Source organism: Triticum aestivum, chromosome 3B, assembly GCF_018294505.1.
Source record: "Triticum aestivum cultivar Chinese Spring chromosome 3B, IWGSC CS RefSeq v2.1, whole genome shotgun sequence".
NCBI classification, from domain to species: Eukaryota; Viridiplantae; Streptophyta; class Magnoliopsida; order Poales; family Poaceae; genus Triticum; species Triticum aestivum.
Window position 1 is genome coordinate 717,614,806 of NC_057801.1, and position 21,290 is coordinate 717,636,095.

At 44.3% G+C, this 21,290-nt stretch overlaps 1 pseudogene; it reads right to left on the minus strand.

Moving 5' to 3' along the window:
• Positions 1-158: 158 nt before the first annotated feature.
• Positions 159-7,762, minus strand: LOC123071970 (probable LRR receptor-like serine/threonine-protein kinase At1g56130; annotated as a pseudogene).
• Between the last annotated feature and the right edge of the window lie 13,528 nt (positions 7,763-21,290).

A 21,290-nucleotide genomic window follows, 5' to 3' on the forward strand; every position in this document is an offset into this window, starting at 1 on the left:
GTGCGTTGCCCCTACCAAAAGTTGGTTCCTAAAGCCCAAACAAACAAGACCAAAGATGCATGTGTTAAGAGTTTATACATGCACTCCAATCTGATGAATCCTGATCTTGTAAAACTCTCGCATACTCTGCATATATAAATACAATGACGTGGCCTCCCTGAAAGGTAAAGACGCTTACCCACCTTCCTTCTCAATTCACAGAGTGCTCAAGAGGTCTTCTGAAAATTCTATGAATCAAAGAGCGAGATGTCTATGTACTTGCGGGAGAAAACAAAAATCATCCTAAATTGAGCAGAAGAACTAACCAAATATGAACATATAGCACGAAGAAATTACTAGGACCCGATGCTGGAAAGGACAAGATCCAGATTCTCATCTCGAACCAAAATCCACAGCGTCTCTTTACGGCCATTCATGCTCCCTCTTCGATCCCGCCACTAGAACAACGCGAAAGAGCCAGCGGCGAGGTGTCCCTGTGGATCCCGGGCTTCTTGCTCGAGCTGGACGGCGCGCTGATTTGACTGCCTGAGGACTGCTGAGCCGACGATCCCGACCCTGACATGTAGCTGCTGCTGAAGCTCCTGACCTGCCATTCCGGGACGTAGCTAGGCCTCATGGTACTGTCCACGTCGGTCACCTCGTTGTCTTCCGTGAGCATGGACACGACCTTGGACATCGGTGGGCGTCGCTGAGGCAGGCCCATGGTGCAAAGAAGAGCAACATTGATGAGTCGCGCAGCTTCTTCCTCGTCGCGAATTCAATGAGTTTACTATCCAGCAGTTCAAGTGTCCGTTGGCTCTCGTGCAGATACCAGGCCTGCAAGTTGTGGTGAGCTTAATTTCCTTGGTATGCTGAATAAAATGAAGTTGATGGTTTATTTTGAGGTCAGGATAAGTATGTGAAAGCTTACACATCCAAGAAGATACTTCTCATCTTCCTCGAGACTGTCATCGAAGTTCCGGCGTCCAGCGAGGATCTCCAGTGCCACGACCCCGAATGCGAAAACGTCGGCCTTCTCTGTCAGGTGTCCCATCATGGCGTACTCGGGTGCAAGATAACCACTAACATCAGAGAACACCGTGAGCGTCGGATCGACTCTCTGTTATGAATCAAGGTGCATGAAACGATTAAGACGGACAGCAAATGTTCTTACAGCGTGCCAGCGACTCCGGTGTTGAGATGCGTCATGCTGTCCTTGTAATGCCTAGCCAGCCCGAAGTCAGAGATCTTAGGGTTGAGATCAGCATCGAGCAAGACATTGCTGGCTTTGATGTCCCTGTGGACTATCCGCATGCTGGACTCCTCATGGAGGTATGCGAGACCTCTTGCAATGCCTATGCATATCTCGAAGCGCGTTCTCCAATCTAGGTTCAAGTCTGTCTTGCCTGTGTTTTCACCAAAGATTTAGACACTTGGAAGGATACTTTTGATGGTGATGATTTAACAACAGACATTTCAGGTGGACGATGAGAATGAGAGTTACCAAAAATTGCTTGATCGAGGCTCCCTTGTTCCAGATACTCATAGACCAAAAGTGGTGTCTTACTGTCGATGCAACAACCGTGCAGCTTCACGAGGTTTCGATGCTGCACCGCAGATATGGTTGCAATTTCTGTCATGAACTCTTTTTTCCCTTGATGAGATGTAGAAGACAGCTGCTTTACAGCTACAATCCTCCCATCAAGTAGCTTACCCTGTACAAAAAAGATACAACTCATGATTTCGGCGTGAAACAAGTACAATATGTTCAGTACATTGTGTATAGCAACGATCTACAATGAAATCTAGAGCTGCTTAATCTTGTTGGAAATGTAACCAACCTTGTAAACAGGTCCATATCCCCCTCTTCCGAGAATGTTGCTATCACTAAAACTGTCAGTAGCAGACTTCATTTCACCGTAACTGAAGATGTTAGGCCTTCCAACTATACTGAACAGCTCTGTAAAATGAAGCACGTGTCAATTTATCCCCATGATTAACACTCCAATTTTAGTGGTTTGTGTTACCTTCCATTTCCACCTCTAGCCTTCTTCTTTTCTGCCTCCAAACAATGGCCCCAGCGAGTGCTAGAAATCCTAAAATCGCAACACAGACTACAACTCCAACAACCAAACCTGTTCTACTGCTAGTGCTGTTTCTCTGTGAACCAGGATCCCCTTCACCGTTGCTATCTACAGTAGGAGTAAGATAATAGAAAGTGGACTGTTGTCATATGATTTATGTAACTAATTGATAGCACAAGTAACAGTACCATAAGAAGATACGCTTAATGCTGATATCGATGGCCCATAGAACCCTTGTTCAGGAATGCAACAAGTGCCCTTTCCAGCCCAAAAGAGATGAATATCAATGACATTATTCGTTACTTCAACAGTGTACTGTCTTTGAACAGCAGTATAAGATTTTCCATTTGTTTGCTTCTTTATATCGAAATCTGTTTCTTTAAGATCTCCCTGCACCAGGGAAGCAAGCAAAATATATTAAAATCCACAGAGAAAATTGGAATATTCTGGAATCGGTTTAGTGCATAAAACAAATGAGAATCATTGCAAAATATTATCATTTGCTTATATATTCAAGAATGAGCCACCTGGATATATATATTGAAAATCCTCTTTCCCACGCTTTTCCATGTCTGGTCATCTGGGAAAAAAATCTCTGCAAATTGAAGTACAACGCTGTACATGCCATTCTTGAGCCCAATGCCGAAGTATCTCAATGAAGAGGGTGACATTCTGGCTGTCTGAAATAGTTCAGAATCAAGTGTGTTGGTAAACCGGCGAGAAGTGTATATTATATAACTCCCATTAGCCGAGTCCATGAATCTCCCGATGTTGCTAACGCCCCATCTCGTTGAGTTCGTAACATAGTATGATGCAACTGGAAGACTAGCATCATCAGGTTCGTAAATGGAGTTGTCTGAGCCTCTGATGGGTCTCGAACCACCAGAGTCTACCGCAAAGGAAGACTCTACAGATTAGGAGAAATAAATAAGTGATACAGATTTTAGTGAAACTGCTAAGGATTGAGAGATAAGGACTCACGATGTGGAGAACCAATAAAACATGGAGTATCTCGCTGAAGACAATTTAGTCCTGAAGGCAAAATACTAGGAACAAAACAGACCGTTCAATCACATGGTGAATAAAGTGTTCTGTAGATATGATGGGCAACTAAATGAAGCAATAGAAAAAAAAACCTGTTGTTCGAGTTATCTATCCCAAAGTTGTTCCACACCAAATTCCTAAAAGAAATGCCATTCAGACAGTTAGGTCACAAACTGTCATGTTCATGAAAGTTTGTGGTTCACATTCCAGATTGAAAATGCAACAGGCATGCGTTGATTTGTGTGCCTTCTAAATGGGAATTTGAAGAGAAAAACCTACACTTGTAAATTATTCATGTTGACCCAGGAAGGGTATCTTCCTGAGAGCCTATTGTATGACAAGTCACTGCAAAGATAGATGGCACACATGTTGATCAAAAGGAAGAAGAAAAAAAGAAGACCAGGACACATCCAATCTTTCAAGTTGGACATATTTGCGGACATACATGCTGTCAGTATGAAACAGAAAAAAAAATGAAGGAAGGAAACAGCTCACATAGTAGTAAGTGAAGGGCTAATCAAATCTGGTAAGCTCCCAGAGAGGTTATTGCTCCCAAGAAATCTGATTCATATGAAGTTTAGTTTGGGAAAAATGGAAATAATATTTTAAATAGGACTGTAGAAAACATTAGATTCTATACATATATCCTTACAGGAAAACGAGGTTATTCAGGTTCAGAAGGGTTGGAGAAACTTTGCCTGTGATGCTGTTAAAACTCAAGTCCCTGATTCAACCAGAACGTACAAAGACCTTTTAAAACAAACATACATTACTCTAAGCTATACAGTAGATGTTCTAAAAAAAACTACAGAGTAGATTCCAAACAGTTCCTCGGTAATGTTAAACTCGTAAGTTTTGTCCAAAATTGCTTACAGATAATTGAGGTTAGAAATTTTGAGAAGTCCACTGAAGCAAGATTGTCAGATATCCTGGAGTTTCTCAGAACTCTGTAGGAAGAGAATAAAGAGGTTTAGGATTTTCTCAGATATGCTTAGATATACAAAGTTGTGAAGTGCAAACTAATAAAAAGTTGTTAAATAACAAACTATGTCACCATACAGAGTACTCAGCGATGTCATGTTAGCCACAAAAGCCAATGAAGACACCTCTCCCGTTAAATCACCTATTCGCCTTTACAATATAAAAGTTAGTGAAGAACAAGCCCGATTTTTGCACTAAGTGCACAATAGCTGTCACCAAATCTGAAGTAGGAAGGACATACAAATTTGCCAAGTTGATAAGGTTAGAAAAACCCGGTGGAATGGGACCGTCAAAGTTATTTCCATGGAGTCTCCTGCATTGATACGTACATCTAAGTAGCAGAGAAAAGAATCAACTCCTTCACAATTTTCAAAAGCGGACTCTAAAATGTGATAAATAGGAAGTGGAATGATCTTAAAAAAAAAAAAACAGTACTTCAATCCTATCATGAACATTGAAAACATATGTGGATCATTTCTTGGCCCGGTTTCATCATTTTCATCTACAAATTCTTCATGTGATGTCTTACAGATCCGTCAAATTGGATAAGCTTCCAATATAATCAGGTATCTTCCCAGTAAACTCGTTATCTGATGCCCATCTGAACAGATAAGAACGAAGTTAATACGCTGACTGTGCCTTAATGACTTTATAACAGATAGAAAGTATGATAAGAGAATTTACAGGACTTTCAGGTTCTTAAGTTTGGAAAAGGTAGATGGCAGCTCTCCACTTAAACCACAACTATCGATATACCTGAAATTGATAGAGTGAAATGGTTATGCTGAGTTTTGGTACATAGGTCTTACAAGGAAAAACAGGTTAAGCAGAACCAAGACATACAGTTGCTCAAGATTGCTCAAGTTTTCTACTACTTCAGGGAGTGGACCGACAAACTTATTTGTGCTAATGGCCCTGAAACATAAGGAAATGTGGTTCAGAAAATAAAAATATGACACAGTTGGTGCTTCCTTTACAGAGCCTATATTTTTTTATTTTTCACGCTAACTTCCAGAAGCAACAAGATTCTGAGCATCATCACAAATAAAATGAAGCAATGGATCGAAGTGACTGCAATATTTTTGTGTTGGGTTTGAATTTCCAAAATAACAAGAGATGTATTCTCTTACATCGCAACGAGATTCTCGAGGTTACCCAGCTCCCTCGGTAGAACTCCAGTTAATGCATTGGTTCCCAAAGTTCTTGCAAATTTGAAAAGAAAACAGGGCAAGTTATGCACTACACGAGATATCATGTAGTAGTACTACCATTTACATTTAAATGCTTCAGAGAAACACAAACTGTAATTCTTACAGATACTGCAACCGAGTCAACTTTCCAAGAAATGCTGGTAAAGATCCAGCTAAGTAATTCTGCGCTAAATTCCTGAAAGTGTGTCAGATAACAAATGTAAAACTAATCTTTCCAAACTTGCATCTGCAGAAACTCTTATTGGCTGGCAGGCATCAGCATTTAATTCGCATAGGCCTTGGAAATTGAAAGCAACTAAAACTACCACGCTACCAAATGATATGTAACATAAATGTTATCGCATGGACTAGCCTGGTAATATGTAACATAAAATACTCCCTCCGTTCCAAAATAGATGACCCAACTTTGTACTAACTTTGTACTAAAGTTAGTGCAAAGTTGAGTCATATATATATATATATATATATATATATGTCGATTGAAAATAACATGTAAATGGAGGAAAGGACATCTGAAAAGCAAACACATCAATAAAAGTGACATCTACTAAAAGTGGCAGAACTAAGCAACAACGAAATTGTATGTCTAAAACATGAATACTCTGTTGGCACCATTCTAACCTATAGCTGTATGACCCTGAGCACATAGTTCATGAAAGCAATACTCTACTTTCTCTCCCGCTCGCAAATGGCATGCAGCAGACACTAACTAGGGGAACCGCAGATTATGATTATGAGCTTGTGTAACAATTTAAGTGGACATCCATTAACTTTGAAGCATCATGGTGAAAATAGTTCATACAGGTTTGTCAGGTAAGTTAGATTTTGCAGTTCCGCAGGAATCTGACCAACCACATCTAGTGCATATACTTTCCTGCACGGACAAATGGAAGAACAATAAGTAATAGGCTAACATTGTGAAAGCATCGACTAGGATTAAGGATGTGAACATGCAACTACTCATAGCAAACAAGAATTGTGTGGTGAGTTCATAAGCATCCAGAGTTCCAGATACATTGGATCATATCCCATTTTTCAGTAAGTTTTTCAAAGAAATTAATATAGATCATAAAGAATTTCTAATGTGCAGTTGTCTTATATTGATTGCTAGAAAAATCTTGAACATTTCTTGTTGATGGTAGCCACTTCAACATATATTCCAACAATGAAGTAAGCCTCCATATAAGTGCCACTGATAGGTGGTTTCAGAATCTTTTTGGCTTGCTATTTTTAGACAAGGAACTGCATTCGTCCGATACAAGTCGTCAGCTTACAGCACAGCAGTAGTGCCGTCAGTAGTGCCGTCAGTGAGGTCCGGTCTACAAAATGCCAGCTCTAACTGACTAACTGTACTTACTATCGCTAATTACAACTTCAAGCTGAAATATAACATTTGTTTGTAGCAAACTTTCAACCGGCAAACCGAGTGTTGTTACCTGCAAGGACCAACCCGTTGCCCAGAGCGAACATGCACTCACGAATGGCACTAATGTTTCCTGGGATCGAAAGGAGAAACTTACAGCTGGGTTATGTGGCAGACGGTGCTGACGTTGTAGGAGCAGACGCACTTAATGCCCAGTTTGAGTTTGTTGTCTGAATCAATGTCGGTGTCGTCGACGGCGGCACCGCTGCAAGGCTCGCCGCTGATGTTCCACGCCGTGGACGCCCGCAGGCCCCACCGCGAGAACATGGCGTTCAGCGCGGCCACTGCGCTTGTATGCAAGAGGAGTAGTACATCTGAAGTCGATTCGAGCACGTTAAAGAGTGGAATGAAATGCTCTGCGTGTGCCACGCACCTTCGGACGGATCTGTCTGCGCCTGCCGCTGAGCCCGAGCAGAGAGCGCGAGCAGCAGCACGAGGCCGCTCAAGCAAAAAGACGGCGAAACCAGCAGCTCGTGGCGTCGCCTCATCGTTCCCCTCCCTCCTCTCGCCGCCTGACTGAGATCGATGGTGAAGGATGCCTACTGGTACTCTCCAAGGGGCGCATTGACCAGGCCATGCCTATCATTTGGTCATCGTTGGCGGCTACTTGGCAGTTTGTACTAGTACTAGTATAATTCACCCCAGAGCTGGTGGGCGAGGCGCATGTCGGCGGCAGTGCGCGTCGGACGGACGGCCCCGGTTGGTGGCTACGAGCTACCTGCAGCGGAGATCTGCCACTCGTATGCATAATTGCATATTCAACTCCGCTAGCTCGAATCTAGATCTTGACGACCCAATTTCGGTAGGTAAGGTATGGTGATGATGCGAGAGGATGGGATCGTACAGGGCGGCAGACGCGCAGGACGCCGGGGTGCGCAGCTGGAGCGACAGGGGACGTCACCGCATAGGACGACGAGATGTTGTGCCGCTGGTCGGAAGGCCGCCGCCGGCCGCCATGGGCAATCTTTTCTCCGCTCATCTTCCTGAGCCACGACAACCCAGCATTCTACGCTCGGCCCAAAAAACGGCGCGGCCTTTTTTTACTAGCTGAGCGTAGAGTTGCACGGCATCGACTAGTTAACCGGCTGAATCGTTTTCCTCCTGTCCCTGCCGCTGGAACCTAGCTGCCGCCAGGAGACCAATCTTCCAGCGCCGTCCTCCGGCGGCTCCCTTCCGCCGGCGACCTCGGTCGTCAGTGGTGAGGGGGGCCGCCGGATCCACGCGTGTGGATCGTTTTTACTCTCTCGTAATTTAGATTTTTAGGCTTTTCATCGTCTTCGTTTCGGCGGCAATGATGACAGCGCTGAATAAAGATTCTTCGGATCCTTTCTTGACAAGGCCATCGGTCCTATGGTTGGGGATGGATTTGGAAACCAGTCTGTTCAAGCAAGGATGGCGTGGCGGCGGCGGCATCCTCGTGGTGGACATGTGTCCTCGGGCTCCGCCGTTGCGACGGCGTTTGCTCCAGCGTTGACGCGGAGCTTGGGAGGTAGTCCAGGAGCGGATGCAGATTGTGGTCTGCATCAACGACATCTGGAAGACGGAACATGTGCTAGGTTCGTGGTTCGTGGATGGCAGGTATGGTTTTCTTCTGCACGTCTTAGTCGCGATGGGGTGCCAGATCTGGAGTTCGATGGCGTGTCCGGGATGTTGCCCCGGTCTGATTCGTTCAACGGTAAGGGCTTCACTTTTGGTGAGCCACCTTGGAGGTCCGCAAAGCTGCATATCAGCGATGGAGCCGCATCGAGCTCGGGTGAGGAGGTGATCCATCATTCTTTTCTTCGGTGGCTGCTGTCGTGGTGCCGGAGGCAGGTGATGGGCGTTGGTGTCAAGCTCAGAGATGTTCTGCTAGCTTTTCAGTTTTGTCATGTCGGTCCTTACGTGACTTGTACTTTAATCTTTATGATATGAATGAAACACGTATTACCATGCAAAAAAAAGAGTTGCACGGCATCCGATGCGAGTCGACCACGGGGAGAAATACTATTTTTTTTAGTCCAAACATACATGCTTTATTAAAAAAAACTATAACGTTAATGGGAATACAACTTAAATTTGGGGGATTTATGAGCCGCACATTGCGTCCTAAGAGCATCTTCAACAGCCGCGCGATATAAGCGCCACGCTGGAAAAATTCTGCTTTTCGCGTGCGCGCAGCCGCTCCAGGCGCTCCAGCGGAGGCGCAAAAAACGCGCGCGCGGCATAAGTAGTTCAGCGCACGGGACGAAACGGCATCGCGCGCCGCTTATTTCGTGTGCTCGCTTCCACGCGCTACACACACTACTAGGAGAAAATCTACTAGTAGCGCTTGAAATACCTATAGCAGTAGCGCCGGGTCCAGCGCTACTGCTAACACGCTACAGCTAAGTTGTAGCAGTAGCGCTGGTTAGTGCAATGCTGCTGTTAAGTATGGTTAGCAGTAGCGCTGCACTAACAAGCACTACTGCTAACTATCTGTAGCGTTGCAGAAAGGCAAACACTGCTGCTAATCCAGCTCTGCTGCTAGATGCCTACCAGCGTTGCTGCTAGTACTCCTGCTTTCACAGATTCATACCCCCTCTTCACGCAAAAATAAAGATTCATACACCCTCTACATATTTGTGATGTATTTGTACAGGCTCTATATAGTAGTTTCATCAGATCACAATAAACATACACTATTCTCATCATATCATACACATACAGTAGTCTCGTCATACCATCATCATCATCATAATCATAATCATTCAACACAAATATCATCGCATCTCGAAAATAGCGATACACAAGTCATGTCATGTCTGGAATAAGTGCAACTGCATGGTGATGGCACACACACAAGTTTCATCATCTCTATCTAAACCATGATGTAGAAGAGAAGAGCGATCAACATGAGCAAGACCACGACTATGTAGTACTTGAGGCACCGGCGGTCCCGCCCCCGCTCTTGCCGGAGCGTCCACCTCAAGTAACTACTTTTTGCTTCGGCTCTGATGTCGAACCCTCTGTGGCCAGCACCCGGGTACTTGTCCACCTGGGCCTGAGCGTCTGGTCAGTGGTCGTAGACTCCTGGAACCCTCCCAACGAACACGGCGTAGCAGTCCTTCGCCATCTCTGATCTATGTACCTGCATCGTCAGTTGATGAATTGAACGATAATATGCAACATAATGTACTTAAGAAAACATAGAGGCATAACTAGCAAAATACAAGCAACCTATAGTAAACATAAATGACGAAGTTCCTCATACCCAAACTAATTAACTAGAGCGATCTACGCTAGTTTAGGACCACAGTTTTATTACATCACATAGTTTCGCCGTCCATAAATTCAATGTTTTGTGATAGAAAGATAGTAGTGACACATTTTCATCGACAATCAGTCCTCCATGTTGGCGGTCCAATCTTCATAGTCAGGGAGGAATCACCCAAGCTTCTTCAAAGGCTTCAGGTCCAGATGCTGAGCGACTAGCAGTGCTCGTACATCATCCCGCATGATTGGCCCATGGTAGAACATCCCTGTTGGTTCGAGGACCTGCGTCATGATCACTTGGGCAAGTTCACACTATACATGATAAAACTCAGATCGGATTCGATGATCCGGTGTCTTTCCTATGCTTGTGGCCCAGTTGACAATCTTGGCATCGTTGGTAGTAGCTGACATGTGAAGGCGTTGATTATCCCTTCTGTACTTGAGCAGGTGATGCATGAGGTAGAATCCACCAGCCTTACTGGCATGCGGTTGCTGGATGTAGCAGAAGTTGGTCTTATGGCTGAAAACCAGCCCGTTCATCCTGTACTTTTCACCTTGATATATCCACTAGACATGCTGAAGGTTAACAGGGCACTATCGAGAACACTCTTTATGTGCTTGTAATCCTTTTTCTTGATGTTCTTCGATGAGTCCAAGTACATAACATGGGAGTATTCTGGGTACAGAACGATGAGGACGGCGCCCCCCACCCCGCCCCTACGCTGCGCAAATTAAGTACACCTCAAATTAGCCTCCATGCTTGCAAAGGAATGATTAACACTTACGAAAGGATATGCGTGGATGACTTACGTGGGATGATAAGGTAGGAGAATCGCTTCCTTGTCCTTATTAGCGATCATGAAGTCGGTGATTTACCTGCTCGCATAGTCATGGTGCTCTCTGCAGACTTCCAAGAAGCTCTCGTGCATATAGTACGGGTCCGCGAAGCAGATATATTTTATGTTCTCGATCCTGATGAAGTGTTGAGATACAACGCATACATGCAGATGAACTACAAATCCAGCTTGGTCATGTGGAACATGTCGTAGATGTAGTCAAATCGCAGGATGAACTTATCTGCGGGCCATCTCTGACGACAACTTCCCACCCGAGACCTGAGCCGTGCAAAGCGGGTATCCTGGTTTTTCTGAGATGAGAAGGCTTTTCTCTCTGGCCAGCACATCTTCATGGAGTATCCTTAGATCATTGTTCAGTATGTGCTCTAGCGCTTTCGCAGGTAGGATCGGTTCGCCGTGACATGGAAATGAAGGAAATATGCCCTAGAGGCAATAATAAAGTTATTATTTATTTCCTTATTTCATGATAAATGTTTATTATTCATGCTAGAACTGTATTAACCGGAAACTTAGTACATGTGTGAATACATAGACAAAACACATTGTCCCTAGTATGCCTCTACTTGACTAGCTCGTTAATCAAAGATGGTTATGTTTCCTAACCATAGACATGTGTTGTCATTTGATGAATGGGATCACATCTCTAGGAGAATGATGTGATGGACATGACCCATCCGTTAGCTTAGCATTATGATCGTTACAGTTTCATTGGTACTGCTTTCTTCATGACTTATACATGTTCCTCAAACTATGAGATTATGCAACTCCCGAATATCGGAGGAACACTTTATGTGCTACCAAACTTCACAACGTAAATGGGTGATTATAAAGGTGCTCTACAGGTGTCTTCGAAGGTGTTTGTTGGGTTGGCATAGATCGAGATTAGGATTTTTGACTTCGTGTTTCGGAGAGGTATCTCTAGGCCCTCTCGGTAATGCTCATCACTACAAGCCTAGCAAGCATTGTAACTAATGAGTTAGTTGTGTGATGAAGTATTACAGAACGAGTAAATAGACTTGCCGGTAACGAGATTGAACTAGGTATGATGATACCGGCAATCAAATCTCGGGCAAGTAACATACCGATGACAAAGGGAACAACGTATGTTGTTATGCGGTTTGACCGATAAAGATCTTCGTAGAATATGTAGGAGACAATATGAGCATCCAAGTTTCGCTATTTGTTATTGACCGGAGATGTGTCCCGGTCATGTCTACAAAGTTCTCGAACCTGTAGGGTCCGCACGCTTAACGTTCGATGATGATTTGTATTATGAGTTTATGTGATTTGATGACCGAAGATTGTTCGGAGTCCCGGATGAGATCACGGACATGATGAGGAGTCTCGAAATGGTCGAGACATAAAGATTCATATATTGGAAGGCTACATTCGGACACCAAAATGGTTTGGGTCGTTTCGGATAAGTTTCGGAGTACCGGGGGTTACCGGAACCCCCCTCCCCGAGGAAGTTATTGGGCCTCATGGGCCTTAATGGAGAAGAGAGAGGGCCGGCCAGGAGGTGGCGCGTGCCCCTTGCCCCAATCCGAATAGGACAAGGGGAGGGGCGGTGCCCCCCCTCCTTCCTTCTCTCCTCCTCCTCCTTCCCCCCTTCTCCCACTTGGAATAGGAAAGGGGTGGCGAATCCTACTAGGTTTGGAGTCCAAGTAGGACCCCCCATGGCGCGCCTCCCCCTTGGCCGGCCTCCTCCTACCCCTCCTTTATATACGTGGGGAAGGGGGCACCCTAGGACACACAAGTTGATCTTTTAGCCGTGTGCGGTGCCTCCCTCCATAGTTACACACCTCGGTCATATCGTCGTAGTGCTTAGGTGAAGCCCTGCGTTGGTAACTTCATCATCACCATCACCACGTCGTCGTGCTGAAAAAAAATCTCCCTCGGCCTCATCTGGATCAAGAGTATGAGGGACGTCATCGAGCTGAACGTGTGCTGAACGCGGAGGTGCCGTATGTTCGGTACTTGGATCGGTTGGATTGCGAAGACGTTCGACTACATCAACCACGTTATTGAAACGCTTCCGCTTTCGGTCTACGAGGGTACGTGGACACACTCTCCCCTCTCATTGTTATGCATCACCTACATAGATCTTGCATGGTCGTTGGATTTTTTTTTGAAATTACCGCATTCCCCAACAGTGGCATCTGAGCCAGGTCTATGTGTAGATGTTATATGCATGAGTAGAACACAAAGAGTTGTGGGCGATAATAGTCATACTGCTTACCACCAACGTCTTACTTTGATTCGGCGGTATTGTTGGATGAAGCAGCCCGGACCGACATTACATGACCGCGTTCATGAGACTGGTTCTACCGACGTACTTTTGCACAAAGGTGGCTGGCGGGTGTATGTTTCTTCAACTTTAGTTGAATCGAGTTTGACTACGGCCGGTCCTTGTTGAAGGTTAAAACAGCACACTTGACAAAAAATCGTTGTGGTTTTGATGCATAGGGAAGAACGGTTCTTGCTAGAAGCCCGTAGCAGTCATGTAAAATTTGCAACAACAAAGTAGAGGACGTCTAACTTGTTTTTGCAGGGCATGCTGTGATGTGATATGGTCAAGGCATGATGTGATATAAATTGTTGTATGAGATGATCATGTTTTGTAACAAAGTTATCGGCAACTGGCAGGAGCCATATGGTTGTTGCTTTATTGTATGCAATGCAAGCACCATGTAATTGTTTTACTTTATCACTAAGCGGTAGCGATAGTCGTAGTAACAATAATTGGCGAGACGACAATGATGCTACGATGGAGATCAAGGTGTCGCGCCGGTGACGATGGAGATCATGACGATGCTTCGGTGATGGAGATCATGAGCACAAGATGATGATGGCCATATCATGTCACATATTTTCATTGCATGTGATGTTTATCTTTTATGCATCTTATTTTGCTTAGTACGATGGTAGCATTATAAGATGATCCCTTACTAAATTTCAAGGTATAAGTGTTCTCCCTGAGTATGCACCGTTGCTACAGTTCGTCGTGCCGAGACACCATGTGATGATTGGGTGTGATAAGCTCTACGTTCACATACAACGGGTGCAAGCCAGTTTTCCACACGCAGAATACTCGGGTTAAACTTGACGAGCCTAGCATATGTAGATATGGCCTCGGAACACTGAGACCAAAAGGTCGAACGTGAATCATATAGTAGATATGATCAACATAGTGATCTTCACCATTGAAAGCTACTCCATCTCACATGATGATTGGACATGGTTTAGTTGATTTGGATCACGCGATCATTTAGATGACTAGAGGGATGTCTATCTAAGTGGGAGTTCTTAAGTAATATGATTAACTAAACTTTAATTTATCATGAACTTAGTCCTGATAGTTATTTTGCATGTCTATGTTATTGTAGATCAATGGCCCGTGCTACCGTTCCTTTAAATTTTAATGCGTTCCTAGAGAAAGCTAAGTTGAAAGATGATGGCAGCAACTACACGGACTGGGTCCCTAACTTGAGGATTATCCTCATTGCTGCACAGAAGAATTACGTCCTGGAAGCACTGCTGGGTGACAGACCTGCTGTAGATGCTACTGATGACGTTAAGAACGTTTGGCAGAGCAAAGCTGATGACTACTTGATAGTTCAGTGTGCCATGCTTTACGGCTTAGAATCGTGACTTCAAAGACGTTTTGAACGTCATGGAGCATATGAAATGTTCCAAGAGTTGAAGTTAATATTTCAAGCAAATGCCCGAGTTGAGAGATATGAAGTCTCCAACAAGTTCTACAGCTGCAAAATGGAGGAGAATAGTTCTGTCAGTGAACATATACTCAGAATGTCTGTGTACCATAACCACTTGACTCAACTGGGAGTTAATCTTCCTGATGATAGTGTCATTGACAGAGTTCTTCAATCACTGCCACTATACCTGGCCATATCTCGGGCCGGGCCGGGCTTCGGGCCGGGCCTAGCCAAGCCCGACGAAAAAAACCCAGGCCCGAGCCAGGCCCGGCCCGGCCATCGGGCCTGTTTTTTGGGCCCGAGCCCGGCCCAAACATGTAAAAGCCTGTCGGGCTTCGGGCCGGCCCGGCCCGACCTTCAGAGAAATGCAAAAACGACGGGCCCGGGCCCGACCCGGCCTGGCCTTCGGGCTCAAATTCTAGGCCCGAGCCCGGCCCGAGAGCAGCGTCGGGCCGGGTTGGGTCAGGCTTTTTCGGTCCGGGTCGGGCCGGGCTTCCGATGGCCAGGTCTAACTACCACCAAGCTATAAAGGCTTCGTGATGAACTATAATATGCAAGGGATGACCAAGACTATTTCCGAGCTCTTCGTGATGCTAAAGGTTGTGGAGGTAGAAATGAAGAAGGAGCATCAAGTATTGATGGTCAACAGGACCACTAGTTTCAAGAAAAAGGGCAAAGGGAAGAATGGGAACTTCAAGAAGAACGGCAAGAAAGTTGCTGCTCAAGAGAAGAAACCCAAGTCTGTACCTAAGCCTGAAACTGAGTGCTTCTACTGCAAAGGGACTGGTCACTGGAAGCGGAACTGCCCCAAGTATTTGGCAGATAAGAAGGATGGCAAAGTGAAAGGTATATTTGATATACATGTTATTGATGTGTACCTTACTAATGCCCGTAGTAGCGCCTGGGTATTTGATACTGGTTTTGTTGCTCATATTTGCAACTCGAAATAGGGGCTACGGATTAAACGAAGATTGGCTAAGAACGAGGTGACGATGCACGTGGGAAATGGTTCCAAGGTCGATGTGATCACCATTGGCACGCTACCTCTACATCTACCTTCGGGATTAGTTTTAGACATGAATAATTGTTATTTGGTGATAGCATTGAGCATGAACATTATATATGGATCTTGTTTGATGCGAGACGGTTATTCATTTAAATCATAGAATAATGGTTGTTCTATTTATATGAGTAATATCTTTTATGGTCATGCACCCTTGCTGAGTGGTCTATTTTTGTTGAATCTTGATTGTGATGATACACATGTTCATAATATTGAAGCCAAAAGATGTAAAGTTGATAATGATAGTGCAACTTATTTGTGGCACTGCCGTTTGGATCATATCGGTGTAAAGAGCATGAAGATACTCCATGCTGATGGACTTATGGAATCACTTGATTATGAATCACTTGGTGCTTGTGAACCGTTCCTTATGGGCAAGATGACTAAAACTCCGTTCTCCGGAACAATGGAACGAGCTACTGACTTATTGGAAATAATACATATAGATGTATACGGTCCAATGAGTGTTGAGGCTCATGGCAGGTATCGTTATTTTCTTACCTTCACAAATGATTTGAGCAGATATGGTTATATCTACTTAATGAAGCATAAGTCTGAAACATTTGAAAAGTTCAAAGAATTTCAGAGTGAAGTGGCAAATCATCGTAACAAGAAAATAAAGTTTCTATGATCTGATCGCGGAGGAGAATATTTGAGTTACGAGTTTGGTCTTCATTTGAAACAACATGGGATAGTTTCACAACTAATGCCACCTGGAACACCACAGCGAAATGGTGTGTCTGAACGTCATAACCGTACTTTATTGGATATGGTGCGATCTATGATGTCTCTTACTGATTTACCGCTATCGTTTTGGGGTTACGCTTTAGAGACGGCTGCATTCACTTTAAATAGGGCACCATCAAAATCTGTTGAGATGATGCCTTATGACCTATGGTTTGGCAAGAAACCAAAGTTGTCATTTCTTAAAGTTTGGAGCTGCGATGCTTATCAAGCTCGAACCCAAATCTGAGAAGTACATCTTCATAGGATATGCAAAGGAGACTGTTGGGTACACCTTCTATCACAGATCCGAAGGCAAAATCTTTGTTGCTAAGAAGGGATCCTTTCTAGAGAAGGAGTTTCTCTCGAAAGAAGTGAGTGGGAGGAAAGTAGAACTTGATGAGGTAATTGTACCTTCTCCGTTATTGGAAAGTAGTTCATCACAGAAATCAGTTCCAGTGATTCCTACACCAATTAGTGAGGAAGCTAATGATGATGATCATGAAACTTCTGATCAAGTTACTACCGAACCTCATAGGTCTTCCAGAGTGAGATCCACACCAGAGTGGTATGATAATCCTGTTCTGGAAGTCATGTTACTAGACCATGGTGAACCTACGAACTATGAGGAAGCAATGATGAGCCCAAATTCCGTGAAATGGCTTGAGGCCATGAAATCTGAGATGGGATCCATGTATGAGAACAAAGTGTGGACTTTGGTGGACTTGCCCGATGATCGGCATGCCATAGAAAATAAATGTATCTTCTAGAAGAAGACTGACGCTGACGGTAATGTTACTGTCTACAAAGCTCGACTTGTTGCGAAAGGTTTTTGACAAGTTCAAGGAATTGACTATGATGAGACTTTCTCACCCGTAGTGATGCTTAAGTCTATCCGAATCATGTTAGGAATTGCCGCATTTTATGATTATGAAATTTGGCAGAGGGATGTCAAAGCTGCATCCCTGAATGGATTTCTAGAAGAAGAGTTGTATATGATGCAACCAGAAGGTTTTGTCGATCCAAAGGGTATTAACAAAGTGTGCAAGCTCCAGCAATCCATTTATGAACTCGTGCAAGCCTCTCGGAGTTGGAATAAATGCTTTGATAGTGTGATCAAAGTATATGGTTTTATACAGACTTTTGGAGAAGTGTATTTACAAGAAAGTGAGTGGGAGCTCTATAGCATTTCTAATTATATGTGGATGTCATATTGTTGATTGGAAATGATATATAATTTCTGGATAACATAAAGAGATACTGGAATAAGAGTTTTTCGATGAAAGACCTCGGTGAAGCTGCTTACATATTGGGCATCAAGATCTATAGAGATAGATCAAGATGCTTAATTGGACTTTACAAAGCACATACCTTGATAAAGTTTTGAAGAAGTTCAAAATGGATCAGTCAAAGAAAGGGTTCTTGCCTGTGTTACAAGGTGTGAATTTGAGTCAGACTCAATGCCCGACCACTGCAAAAGATAGAGAGAAAATGAAAGTCATTCCCTATGCTTTAGCCATACGTTCTATCATGTATGCAATGCTGTGTACCAGACCTAATGTGTGCCTTGCTATAAGTATAACAAGGAGTACCAAAGTAATCCCGGAGTGGAGCACTGGACAGCGGTCAAGAACATCCTGAAATACCTGAAAAGGACTAAGGATATGTCTCTCGTTTATGGAGGTGACAAAGAGCTCATCGTAAATAGTTACGTCGATGAAAGCTTTGACACTGATCCGGATGACTCTAAGTCGCAAACCAGATATGTATTTTTATTGAATGGAGGAGCTGTCAGTTGGTGCAGTTCCAAGCAGAGCGTCGTGGCGGGATCTATGTGTGAAGCGGAGTACATTGCTGCTTCGGAAGCAGCAAATGAAGGAGTCTGGATGAAGGAGTTCATATCCGATCTAGGTGTCATACCTAGTGCATCGGGTCCTATGAAAATCTTTTGTGACAATACTGGTGCAATTGCTTTGGCAAAGGAATCCAAATTTCACAAGAGAACCAAGCACATCAAGAGATGCTTCAATTCCATCCGTCATCAAGTGTCGGAGGGGGACATAGAGATTTGCAAGATACATACGGATCTGAATGTTGCAGACCCATTAACTAAGCCTCTTCCATGAGCAAACCATGATCAACACCAAAAATCCATGGGTGTTAGAATCATTACTATGTAATCTAGATTATTGACTCTAGTGCAAGTGGGAGACTAAAGGAAATATGCCCTAGAGGCAATAATAAAGTTATTATTTATTTCCTTATTTCATGATAAATGTTTATTATTCATGCCAGAATTGTATTAACCGGAAACTTAGTACATGTGTGAATACATAGACAAAACATATTGTCCCTGGTATGCCTCTACTTGACTAGCTCGTTAATCAAAGATGGTTATGTTTACTAACCATAGACATGTGTTGTCATTTGATGAACGGGATCACATCATTAGGATAATGATGTGTTGGACATGTCCCATACGTTAGCTTAGCATTATGATCGTTACAGTTTCATTGCTACTGCTTTCTTTATGACTTATACATGTTCCTCAGACTATGAGATTATGCAACTCCTAAATACCGGAGGAACACTTTGTGTGCTGCCAAATGTCACAACATAAATGGGTGATTATAAAGGTGCTCTACAGGTGTCTCCGAAGGTGTTTGTTGGGTTGGCGTAGATCGAGATTAGGATTTGTCACTCCGTGTTTCGGAGAGGTGTCTCTTGGCCCTCTCGGTAATGCTCATCACTATAAGTCTTGCAAGCATTGTAACTAATGAGTTAGTTGCGGGATGAAGTATTATAGGACGAGTAAAGAGACTTGCCGGTAACGAGATTGAACTAGGTATGATGATACCGACGATCGAATTTCGGGCAAGTAACATACCGATGACAAAGGGAACAACATATGTTGTTATGCGGTTTGACCGATAAAGATCTTCGTAGAATATGTAGGAGCCAATATGAGCATCCAGGTTCCGTTATTGGTTATTGACTGGAGATGTGTCTCGGTCATGTCTACATAGTTCTCGAACCCGTAGGGTCTACATGCGTATCGTTTGACGATGATTTTGTTGGAAATATGCCATAGAGGCAATAATAAAATGGTTATTATTATATTTCCTTATTCATGATAATTGTCTATTGTTCATGCTATAATTGTATTAACTGGAAACCGTAATACATGTGTGAATACATAGACCACAACATGTCCCTAGTTAGCCTCTAGTTGACTAGCTCGTTGATCAGTAGATGGTGATGGTCTCCTGACCATGGACATTGGATGTCATTGATAAAGGGATCACTTCATTAGGAGAATGATGTGATGGACAAGACCCAATCCTAAGCATAGCACAAGATCATGTAGCCCGTCTTCTAAGAGCTTTTCTAATGTCAAGTATCATTCCCTTAGACCATGAGATTGTGCAACGCCCGGATACCGTAGGAATGCTTTGGGTGTACCAAACGTCACAACGTAACTGGGTGGCTATAAAGGTGCACTACAGGTAGCTCTGAAAGTGTCTGTTTAGTTGGCACGAATCGAGACTGGGATTTGTCACTCCGTATGACAGAGAGGTATCTCTGAGCCCACTCGGTAATGCATCATCATAATGAGCTCAGTGTGACTAAGGCGTTAGTCACGGGATTATGCATTACCAAACGAGTAAAGAGACTTGCCGGTAATGAGATTGAACAAGGTATGGGGATACCGACGATCGAATCTCGGGCAAGTAACATACCGATAGAGAAAGGGAGTTGTATACGGGATTGATTGAATCCCCGACATTGTGGTTCATCTGATGAGATCATCGTGGAACATGTGGGAGCCAATATGGGTATCCAGATCCTGCTATTGGTTATTGTCCGAGAGGTGTCTCGGTCATGTCTGCATGGTTCCCGAACCCGTAGGGTCTACACACTTAAGGTTCGGTGACGCTAGAGTTGTTATGGAAAATAGTATGTGGTTACCGAAGGTTGTTTGGAGTCCCGGATGAGATCCGGACGTGACGAGGAACTCTAAAATGGTCCGGAGGTGAAGATCGATATATTGGACGAAGGGTATTGGAGTCCGGAATTGTTCCGGGGGTACCGGGTGACGACCAGCGTGTCCGAAAGGGGTTTCGGAGGCCCTGGCAAGCGTTGGGGGGCCTTATGGGCCAAGGGCCCCTCCCACCCCATCTCACGTAACCTGGAGAGGTGGGGGCGCCTCCCCTCTTTTTTCTTAATGTTAATAAAAAAGAAGAAAATTCTTGTTTTTTCTTTCTAAAAATCGATATTGGCCGAGAGACAATCAAATAGATTTTCTCTTTAGCGGGCATTTCCATGTCTTTGCTTTCTTCAGAGGCCCATTTTCCCGGGCATCAGTGAGTGGAATACTTAACAGTGATTACATTCTTATGTAGATTCCATTGCTCGAATGGGACTAGGGCAGCCGCCCCTCCCGGCTTGGGGGCAAGTTTCCTAGGGGTGGGGGCGCCCAAACCCATCTAGGGTTTCCCCTGTGGCCGCCGCCCCTCCCCTAGGGAAACCCTAGGGAGCCTCCTCCTCCCCCTCCCCCCTATAAATAGTGAGGGAGAGAGAGGGCAACCGCACCCTTCCCTTCGCGCAGCCCCTCCCTCCTCCAACACCTCCTCCTCCTCCGTAGTGCTTGGCGAAGCCCTGCAGGAGAACCACAAGCTCCACCACCACACCGTCGTGCTGTCGGAGCTCTCCCACAACTTCTCCTCTCCCCTTGCTGGATCAAGAAGGAGGAGACGTCCCCAGGTTGTACATGTGTTGAACGCGGAGGCGCTGTCCGTTCGACGCTAGATTGGATCTTCCGTGATTTGAATCGCCGCAAGTACGACTCCATCAACCGCTTTCTTGCAACGCTTCCACTTAGCGATCTTCAAGGGTATGAAGATGCACTCCCTTCTCTCTCTCGTTGCTAGCATCTCCTAGATTTATCTTGGTGACACATAGGAAAATTTTGAATTAT